Below are 10,193 nucleotides of genomic sequence, written 5' to 3'. Positions count from 1 at the left end.
TACTATCCGGCTGATTTTGTCATCCTCGATCTGAAGTCACTAACGACTGGTGTCCGATCATCTTAGGGCGCCCTTTTCACGGTAACCGCCAATGCGCTCATTAATTATCGCGATGGTTCGATGTCCATGTCTTTTTGGCCATCTTGTTGTTGAAGTAAATGTTTTTAAAACAATGACACATTTACCCGATTCGTCTATGGATGGAGAGGTTAGCATGATCGAGAGCTTCGCTCGAGATTATTTCAACAACACGTTCCCTGATAATCATATGCCCAAATTTCTTTCCTTTGGAAGTTCAGACTCCAACATTTTCATCCCTACACTAGTCGATACACATATTATGGATGAAGACGAGATAGATGACTTTCTCAAAGATATAGAGGACTACCATAGTAATGTGGATATGACCAATCTAGATGAGGAATTCGATGAGTTTCTTAGAGCAGGTGATGATTCACCCTATCAAGAACTACTTTGCACAACATCCACCTCGACTACCCTCCTTCCACCCTTTCAAAGGAATTTCGAGTTTGCACTCGATCCTTTTGTTTCTCCTGTGCTTCATAATTTTTTAAATCCACCTAGTAAACAAATACTTCAGAAGGACAAACCATTTGGCACCTTCATTTTCAGACTTGAGACAGTCCCTACCTACACCATGAATGAGTTTTGTGCTAAACCCACATCCTCATTGTTTAGATGCTTTCCTTCTACAACTTATCCATATCCACCATATTTTTCACAACCATTCACTTTTCCACACTTATTCACTAGGACACCCTCTCGTTCAAAAATGAAAAAGAAGCTGCATGCTAGGTTACGTTATAGGTCTATCCGACTTCGCTTTCAGTTCACTAGGTTGCGTCATAGGAAATCTTGGTGCTTGATTGTGTTTGGATATGTTTTTTGTGATATTTATTTATGGAATGATCTACAACTATTTCGGTTGTTGATATATGATAAACTGCATGTTCATACATATGTTTAGATAAAGTCTCGAGTATCTGACTATAAATGACTCAATTTTTTGTGTTTGGTGCATTTCCTTTCATTTCCATATATTGGTGAGTGCACCATTAAGGTAACCGGGCCCTCCCTAGGGAGTGAGTGGCTGTAAGTATCGGATCCTAAGTCCACGTTTAACATAATTCACGTTTTCTACTCTTGCATGTTTTCTCGGATTTTTAAGTCATGTTTCTCTATGGGGTGAATTATGTCCTTATTGCTTATTGTTTTTCCTTATAAAAGTCAAAAAACATTAAATAATAAACATAGTAATCTAGGAAACCTCGGGAATCTGACTTTAAAAGACCTACTTTAAAAAAAAAAAAAAAAAAACAAATTTTCTAAACTTTGTTGTAAAAAAATTTGTTTGGGGGTGGGGTGTTCGTGTTTTCGTCCTAGAATGTTTTATGTCCCATTAGAGTTGTTTAGGCTGTTTAATTGTATTTCGATTCGGGTTGACATTATCTATGAATTTAGAGTTCATTCGTTCGCATAACGTACGTTATGCACGCACTTCGAGGCATTTTTCACTATCTTATATGTCATCCACGGTCAGAATAGAGTGTTTTATGGATCATTGGATTGGAAATTCTCTCCTGATCATTTCCATATCTCATTCGCAAAAATAAGACCGGTAACAAAGCGGCGATATTAGTTTGAAGTCACGCTAAAAATCGACAAAATTCGAATTGGGCTTGGGCCCAACCCGCGCACACCTGCGCCCCTTCCCTTCACACCAACAGTCGCGTTCTTCACTTCTCCAAACCGCCATTAACGACCAACAAAGCTTCAAACCCTAACAAAAAAAAAAAAAAAAACTAATACACCCACGCCAAACATCCAAACCCACTCCAAATCTTCTCAAAACCGTACCACCACCACCTCCACCAATTTAAATCATAAAAAACCACCGAAAAATAAAAATAAAAAATAAAAAAATTTCAAGCTACCGCGCCACCACACCACCACCACCATCGTTTTTTTTTTTAGGTTGTCCCTCATTGCTTCCTACACCTTCTACAAACCCCAAATCAGTTCAAACTCCAATGGCTCAACAACGTCGAATTTTGCCGGAGCAAGCATTTACTGGCGACCACTTTGTGCCATTTTACGGTGACGAAATGATTAGTAGAGATTGGAATAGCTTGTGGTACTCGACTAACGCCTTTTACCACGAAGAGTTAGTCCAATGGTTTTACAACACGAGGGAGTTAGAGGGGAGTAGAATTTTCATTAAGGTGGCAAAGAGGAGGAAGGAAGTAACTGCTAGGTTGTTGGCTGAGATTCTAGGCATTCCGCCTAGAATCCATCTGGATGCCACGTTACAGGAGTCCCAATATAATGGGGTAGAGCCGTTAATGAACGCGACTGTTACCGAAGGGAACTACAATGCGAGCTCGCATTGTGTTCGCCAGGCATCCCTCAGAACCAACCAACTGGCTGCAGCTCAGTGGATTGGTAGGAATGTCCTAGGGAAGGAGAAAGTCAGCGACATCGGTCTGAACTGCCTCCACATTCTAGGGATACTCCAGGAGCAGAAGTATGAGTTTTGTATCTTGGAGTTTTTGCTTAGCATGATTAGGGGAGTGGGAAAGTCGATTGCACCTCTCCCTGTTTTAATAACCAAGATCATGCTGAAGTTGAGAGCGACTCCCACGTCTGATAGGATTTACCTCACCCTACACCGAAATCCTTGTATTTATAAGGATTATGTCCAACGAGTTTGGAGGTTGCCTGAGGATAGGGAAGAGGATGAGGAGGATGGTGGAAATGAGAATGACTCGGAGGATGAGGAGGACTTGACTTGTTTTGATGCTGATGCTTTGGAGAGGTGTTGGTCAGATGCAGAACGAACGACTGTGATTCATCGTGGCATACGTTCACTCAATACTATCTGCGAAGACCTCCGAACTCGACAGGCTACTATCCACCATAACTTCGAGATTCGTACCCAGCGAGAGGATGAGCGGTGGGAACAGATGAGGACTGAGCTAGAAGCTCATCGCCAGTTTCCGGCCGATATGCTTACACGCTTCCCACCTCACGGGGATTCTCCTTCTGAGGATACATCATCGAGGCACGAGCGTCGTCGCCGAAAGACGAATGGTGCTGGCCCATCGGGAGCTCAGGAGCCATCTCCTGAGCGTGTGCTCTCTGCTACCAGTACCGATGTGTTTAGGGATAGTATAGCTTGATGATTTTTATTTGTAGTTTTATTATTGTTAGTTATTTTAATGAATGGATGGTTTTTGTATTTGCATTTTAGAATTCTAGCATTCAGAAGAGCAGTTCTCTAGGATTCAATTTGCTTGCATGCCCAGTTTGTTATGAGCCACTTTTAAGAAAAGATCCGCCCGGTTTAACTGTGTAAGTTAATCTAACTTTTGAAAATCAATATTTTAATCATATCTGTTCGGTATTAATCGTCTAAATTTTGTCACAAGTCTAATGGGCCAAATGGGCTACAATTGTACTGTGGAAAATGCTATGTAGTGATGTTGTTTCTTTTTTTGGTTGAATGATTAGAAATTTGCGTGCATAAATTTCTTGTCATTTGGGTTTTGATGCAGAGGTGAGAATCCCTAGTCCTTCTTTACTGTTAAGCTCAATCCACTATATCTTATATTATCAATATTTAGCTTTTGAATTGGTCTTAATCCCCTTATTGTCCGCTTCATGATCTTTTCTTGGTCAACTATTTTATCTTAATGCTAGGACCTCTTTTGGAGCATTTGTGGAAGTAAATGGGCGTAGGGTTTTCAACAACGCAAACTGTTATCTCTTGTTTAGGATCATAATACAAATTTTTTTTTTATGGTGATAGTCCAACAATAAATTTGTGAGGTTTAGAAAATCGCTCAAAGTTGTGAATGTATATGGTTGGATTAGTTTTGTACTTTATCAGTTTTTTTTCTCATATATATTATGGTTTCTTTGTAAAATGGTATGAAAATGTATTGTGTACAGGATAAATTTAGCTTAAATAAGAATTTATGATTTATGTATATGGTGGATAAATTTAGCTTAAATAAGAATTTATGATTTATGTATATGGTGGATAAATTTAGCTTAAATAAGAATTTATGATTTCTGCATATGGTGCAAGAGGGGCATCTTTTTGTAGGTTTAGTTGGTCGCTAAAAATTATGAGAAATTATTATTTTTTATCAGCAACCCATCAGCAACGGTTCATAACCGATACAAATAACTTTTAAATTATTTTTTAAAAAATTAACTAACAACTTTGCAACGGTTAAGAACCGTTGGTAATATTTTTAACAAATTACTAACATATAAAAAGCGTTTGTGAATTAAAAAAACCGTTGCAAAGGTTTTAAATTTGTGTACGAAATAGTTATAAAAAACGTTACAAATCATTATTACAACTGTTAATAAGCGTTGGAAATTTCTGTTTACAACGTTTATTAACCGTTGCAAATATTTCCAACACTTTACCCACGCCATATTTGCAATGCTTAAAAAGTGTTGCAAAAATTATTAGCAACGGTTTTTTGCCGTTGCAAATAACTTATTATGGTGTAGTGCATTTAACAAAAGAGAAGTTTGGATGTGATTCTTTTTGAATGTTTATAGTGTAAGTCACCAGAAATCTCCTTCCTTTCAGGTCAAAATCATCCTCAATACATCATCTACCCAAATCCTAGCCTAAAGGAATCTGATAAGGAAAATTTATTCAAAATGGCATATAAGGCCACCTAGCATGTCGCACCATCAACATCCTCCCTACTTTGGCTGAACTCAATCATTTAGCTTGAATGGTATCTCATTTACTACATTCTTGTCCTTTTGAAACATGTATCTTTTCCTCCAATTCATGATTCTTTGTAAGCCCAATTGGATTTCCTCATTCAGAATATCATCGGCATTTACCGCCACTCGACAAAATCATCGTTGCCTCATCTCATTCACCAGCCCATCCCTATGACTCTGACCATTGGTTCAATTGAACTAGAAATAATTTACTATTGTTACATGTGCATTTGTCCTAGTTTAGTAGGTATTTTTGTTACTTTAGTGTGCTCCAAAAATGTCTGCTTCGAAAATTTGGAATGATCTTTTATAACATATAAGTGTTTTTGACAATTATGTATAACGAAGTTATATATGTGTAGCTATACAACAACATTGTATGTATGTATATACCACTTTTTGCAATAGAGGTTTTAAGTTCTAATGAGTTCTAACAACATTATTAAGCTCTCCCCTTCTTATTCCTTTGACTATGCGTAGTTTAAGTCAATGATGTGGGTGGCTGCTAAGAGAGAACCTTTAATGCTCGGACACACACTGACGCTATAGAGTTGAGAAGTGGAGTTATCGACGACTCAACGTTCTCTTTATTTATGGTGTTCCGATTGTAAAAGGTATAACATGACTTTTACTTAGCCTTATTGCTCTCTTGTAAGCTAGAATGTTTTTTTACAGCAATCCGAATATTGAGACGTTTTACCTTGGAATTGTAGATTGGCTTAACTAATGAGAATACAAAGTAACTCTGTGGAGATTTAGTATTGTTTAGGCGAAGATGTAAGTTTATTTCATGCCCAACACATTATTCCTCCGATTGTATCATTGTTTGAGGATCATACTCTATACCTAATGCGCTAAAGAAGGTACTGAACAAAAACAATGCGTCAATGATGCAGCTAGAATATGATATTCCTAAATTGTAGGTACTTTGTTTTTTGAGTTTATCACGCATGCCATATTATACAATCTTAATCACTATATATGTAAATGTCACCACCTTGTACAATGCAACATTTTTTTTTGTGTGCTAGTTAAGTTTATGTTATATTAATGAATAAGAAAGAAAAAACACAATGTAATAAGTGTTCCAAGGATATCTAGGTTTACAAATCCTAGAATCCAAAGAAAATGCATATAATAACCCCAATTTTTAAACAGCGTAAATTATATTATTTAGATTGAAACTAATTATTTTGAAATCTAACATGTTACAAATTTGTTCTTCTTTAGTGGAAACATCAGTATTCTTGTTGTTGTTGATTTTATGAAGTAGATTATTTGAATTGGTTGTTATAACTTTTGTGAGTATTTGATAATCATATTAGGTTTGAAAACACTGTCAAAATGTAATCATTCATATAGGTATGGACATTGGGTGTTTTTAGACCTATATTAGGCCCAAAAATTAAGTTAAATAGGCTTAAAACATTGAATAAATAAAACCTGCGAATTTTTTCTGTAAAAATCTTTTTATTCAAAAACAAAACCCTAGCCTCCATTAAAAATAAGAATATTTTTGATTGAAAGAAATAAAGGGATCGGAATAAGAAGAAAAGGGATTGGAGAAAAGAAAACTTTGGTATTCTTTTACTAGCATTCAATCCAAGGTGAGTAGCTAGACATTATTTAAATTTTTTGTATTGATATTGTGTTAAGAGAATGTATATTATATTATTATTGTTTTGTTTGGATTGTAATGTCCAAGACATAATGGATGAGAACATAAAAATTAAGTTTTGGATTGTTTATTGAAAATTATCAGTAAATCTCTGTCTTTGTTTATTATCTGTAAAGAGTGGCTATTAATCACTAGTCTATCATTCAAAACGGAAAACAACCCGCAAGACCTATAGAAAATTTAATTTGCAACAACTTTTATGAAATAGCGTTTTTTGAGTTTCTACATCATTTGATCCGAAATCTCGATTTTTGTATTGTTTCGTGAAACTAGATTTTAGTAATATGTAAAGAACTATGATTATAAAATCTTCTATAATTCAAATCATAAAACTACTCGCATGAGTTGTAGGAAATCGTATTCAAAATAGCTTTTTCTTAGATTCTGCACCATATATTTGATAAGGAAATTAGTTTTTATATTGTTACGTGTAAATTGCATTTAATACAAATACTAATAATTAATAATACAATTGGCTAAATGGGCATTTGGATTATCTAGCTGAACTTTACCATTGATATTTCCTTTGTTTGAGTTACTAAAATAATTAATTGAGTATAGTAGAACATGCATTAGTTTTAAACATGGCATACTATGTTACTGATGTCAAAATTCTTTTATATATATATATAGATTTTCATGAATAGTCTTCTGTATGCATGCTATTAGTTGTTTTGATGTTTTGCGATCTCGGGTGGAGTAGATTTTATTATTAGTTTTGCTTTTATATGTATTCACACTTACGAGTATCAAGTATCATTTGAGTAGCAATTAATATGGGTATATGGACGTTAGTTTCTTGATGTTTAATTTTCTATTAGTCATATTTTGTTTTAAGTAGAAACACTCAATTGTTGTTGTGGTGATGTCTATATACGTGTAGATTGGATGTAGAAAGCCATTAATGAACTTTAGGGTTGTATGTGAAGAAGATGAATAGTTGATAATAAACACTACTCATAAAGCTGTTTTGTGCAGTCTTTTCGTTATGCCTATATTGAGATCCTTCCGTTCTCTCGGATGTCTCTCAAATTTAAACCATAGTGTCCTGACACATTGAAGTACGACATATTTAATTTTCAGAAAGATCCAACTGTGGGTTGTCTGTCGATGCAGCATAGAAAACAAGCTTATTAATATTGGTTAAGTCATGAATGGAAATGGTTAGGTGTTTAAATTGGTTATTGGCATGATGGTTAAGTCATGTATGTTATGTCGCATTTATAGTTTTAGTATATTCTTATTATTATGGAAAGATTGGTGTGGAATGAAATGATGTAATTGTTTTCTAATTATCGTAAATGTTCAAATGTATATAGAATTGGTTATAGCTAGTTATCAGATTTTATTGTTGTATCTCGGTGATTTAAAATATTTGTGATAAATGGTATATTAGGAAACAATACTAGAATAATTCTCTCACAAAGGTCAACATATAAGAAAAGAACAACAATCTCTTTGCTGCTACGATGGATGAAGAATGATGAATCGACAATTCTACAAAAGAAACCAAGTTCCAAGAGAAAAAGGTTGAATCTATCGAACCAAGCTCTAGGAGCCTGTTTTAAACCATAGATGGCACGATTCAATTTGCAAACATGTGTAGGCTTCGTCAGATCTATCAAACCAGGGGGTTGCTCCATAAATACCAGTTCTTGAAGGTGCCCATGTAGAAATGAGTTCTTGGTGTCTAATTGACGAATATGCCAACGTTAATGGTAGCAATGGTAAGGACAACACGGATGCTTGCTGGCTTTACTACTGGGCTGAATATTTCAGAAAAATCAACCCCTTCCTTTTGATTATATCCGTTGGCTACTAGTCGAGCCTTCAACTGGTCTAAAGAATCATCGGCCTTGAGTTTTATTCGAAAAACCCATTTAGATCCAATTAAATTCATAGTTGAATCTCAAGGAACTAAGGTCCATGTGTTGTTAGCATGCAGGGCTTGTAACTTTTCCTCCATAGCTTTCTGCCATCCAGGATGTTTGAGAGTAGCCTTGTAGCCTTTTGGTTCATGTGGAATTAAAGGAGTGTGATTAACATGTAAAGCATACACATTGGATGGGCATTTTGTGTTGGGTTTGTGAACACCAATTTGCCCACGTGTAGTCATTCCTAAAGGGTGAGATGTGGACTCCATAGTTGAAGATACCTCACCACCTTGTGTTTCTGCTTCAAGTATTGGTGTGGCCTCATGTAGTATGTCCTCTGAAGGTGCTGAACCACTAAGATCTGAAATAGAATCATGCTCATTTTGTTGAGTATTCTCAAAATCAATTTGATTGTCTACTCGAGGTGCGGCAGTAGGTACTACAGCATTTGTCGGCAATACTGATTCGCTGTCACTTGTAGAGTGATGTGGTCCATCAAATGAACTGTTGGAAGAAGATGAATTATGATCACTTGGATTACACCAGTCCTTGAAGGTTGAGAAATCATGATCTCCCTGTTGTTATCAATATAAAACATTAGGACAAGCATAAGGAAATAGTCCTTCATCGAATACGACATGCCGAGATATGTAAATTCTCCCTGTAGGTGGATAGAGACAACGATATCCTTTGTGCTTATTACTATATCCCAAGAATATACATGGAAGGGAACAAGGAGAGAATTTATTTTCAGCATAGTTACGCAGATAAGGGAAGCACCGACATCCGAAAATCCTTAAGCAAGAATAGTCTGGAGTTCTCTTTTGAATTAGATTGTAAGGAGTTCTCATGTGCAAGTGGCTAGACGACAATCAATTTATATGGAAGCCAACGGTAGAAAATGCCTCAACCCAATAACAGCGTGGTATGGATGCATTAAACAACATTGCCAATCCTAATTCCACAAGATGCCAATGTTTTCTCTCGACAACACCGTTTTGTTCCGGTGTACCAGGACAAGAGATGTGATGAACGATGCCATCATTTGCTAAATATTATAAGAAGGTCGTACTAAAAAATTCACCCCACCTTCAGATTGAAATATTTTTATCTTGGAATTTAACTGCCTTTCTGCAACACTTTAAAAGAGTTTAACGCAGTTATAAAAAGTCTGATTTGTGTCGCAAAGGAAACCACCATACATAGAGTGAACAATCATCTACGAATAAAGCATAAAACTGATATCCTCGTTTAGAACGTACTGGAGCAGGTCCCCATAGATCACAATGGACTTTTTCTAAAGGGGCATTAGATATATAACTTGAGGCAAAGAAAGGCAATTTGCAACTTTTACTTAATTGACAACCTTCACATATAAAAAAGAAGTTGTATTCCATTTATTAACATGAATCTGCAGACATTTATTGCTCAAAAACATAATAATTTTTGGCTGTGGATGACCCAGCCTTTTATGCCATATATATTCACTAGTAGTTCTAAAACGTGCAGAGAAAAGCCCCTCGTGCAATACTGCATTATTCAGGGCATAGAGATTTGCCTTGCTTACTCCCTAAAGCCAACACCTGGTCTGTTCTCCGATCCTTAAAAAAAAAAACAAAACCAGTAAATTCAAAAGTACAAGGAAAATCGGATGTAAGTTGTGAAACTGATAACAAAATTTTTTTTCATCGCAGGCACAAATAGCACTTCATGAAGTGGAAGAGAACCATTAGTAGTAGAAATAGAGGAATGACCAATATGAGTAATTGGTAATATATTACCATTGCCAACCATGACTGAATCAGAACCGAAAAAAGGTACCAAGTTTGTGATTTTACCTGGATCACCCGTCATATGGGCAGTAG

General features: G+C 35.9%; 1 long non-coding RNA gene across 1 annotated transcript; it reads left to right on the top strand.

Annotated features, from left to right (window-relative positions):
- Positions 1–3,270: 3,270 nt before the first annotated feature.
- Positions 3,271–4,010, top strand: LOC147496590 (uncharacterized). Its single transcript, XR_015196612.1, has 3 exons — positions 3,271–3,372; positions 3,532–3,577; positions 3,721–4,010. It is a non-coding gene; the product is annotated as an uncharacterized LOC147496590 (long non-coding RNA).
- The last annotated feature ends 6,183 nt before the right edge of the window (positions 4,011–10,193 follow it).

Source organism: Coptis chinensis, chromosome 5 (genome assembly GCF_015680905.1).
Source record: "Coptis chinensis isolate HL-2020 chromosome 5, ASM1568090v1, whole genome shotgun sequence".
Taxonomy (NCBI): domain Eukaryota; kingdom Viridiplantae; phylum Streptophyta; class Magnoliopsida; order Ranunculales; family Ranunculaceae; genus Coptis; species Coptis chinensis.
Note: the sequence above shows the minus strand (reverse complement) of the source record. Positions and strands in the feature narration are given on the sequence as shown.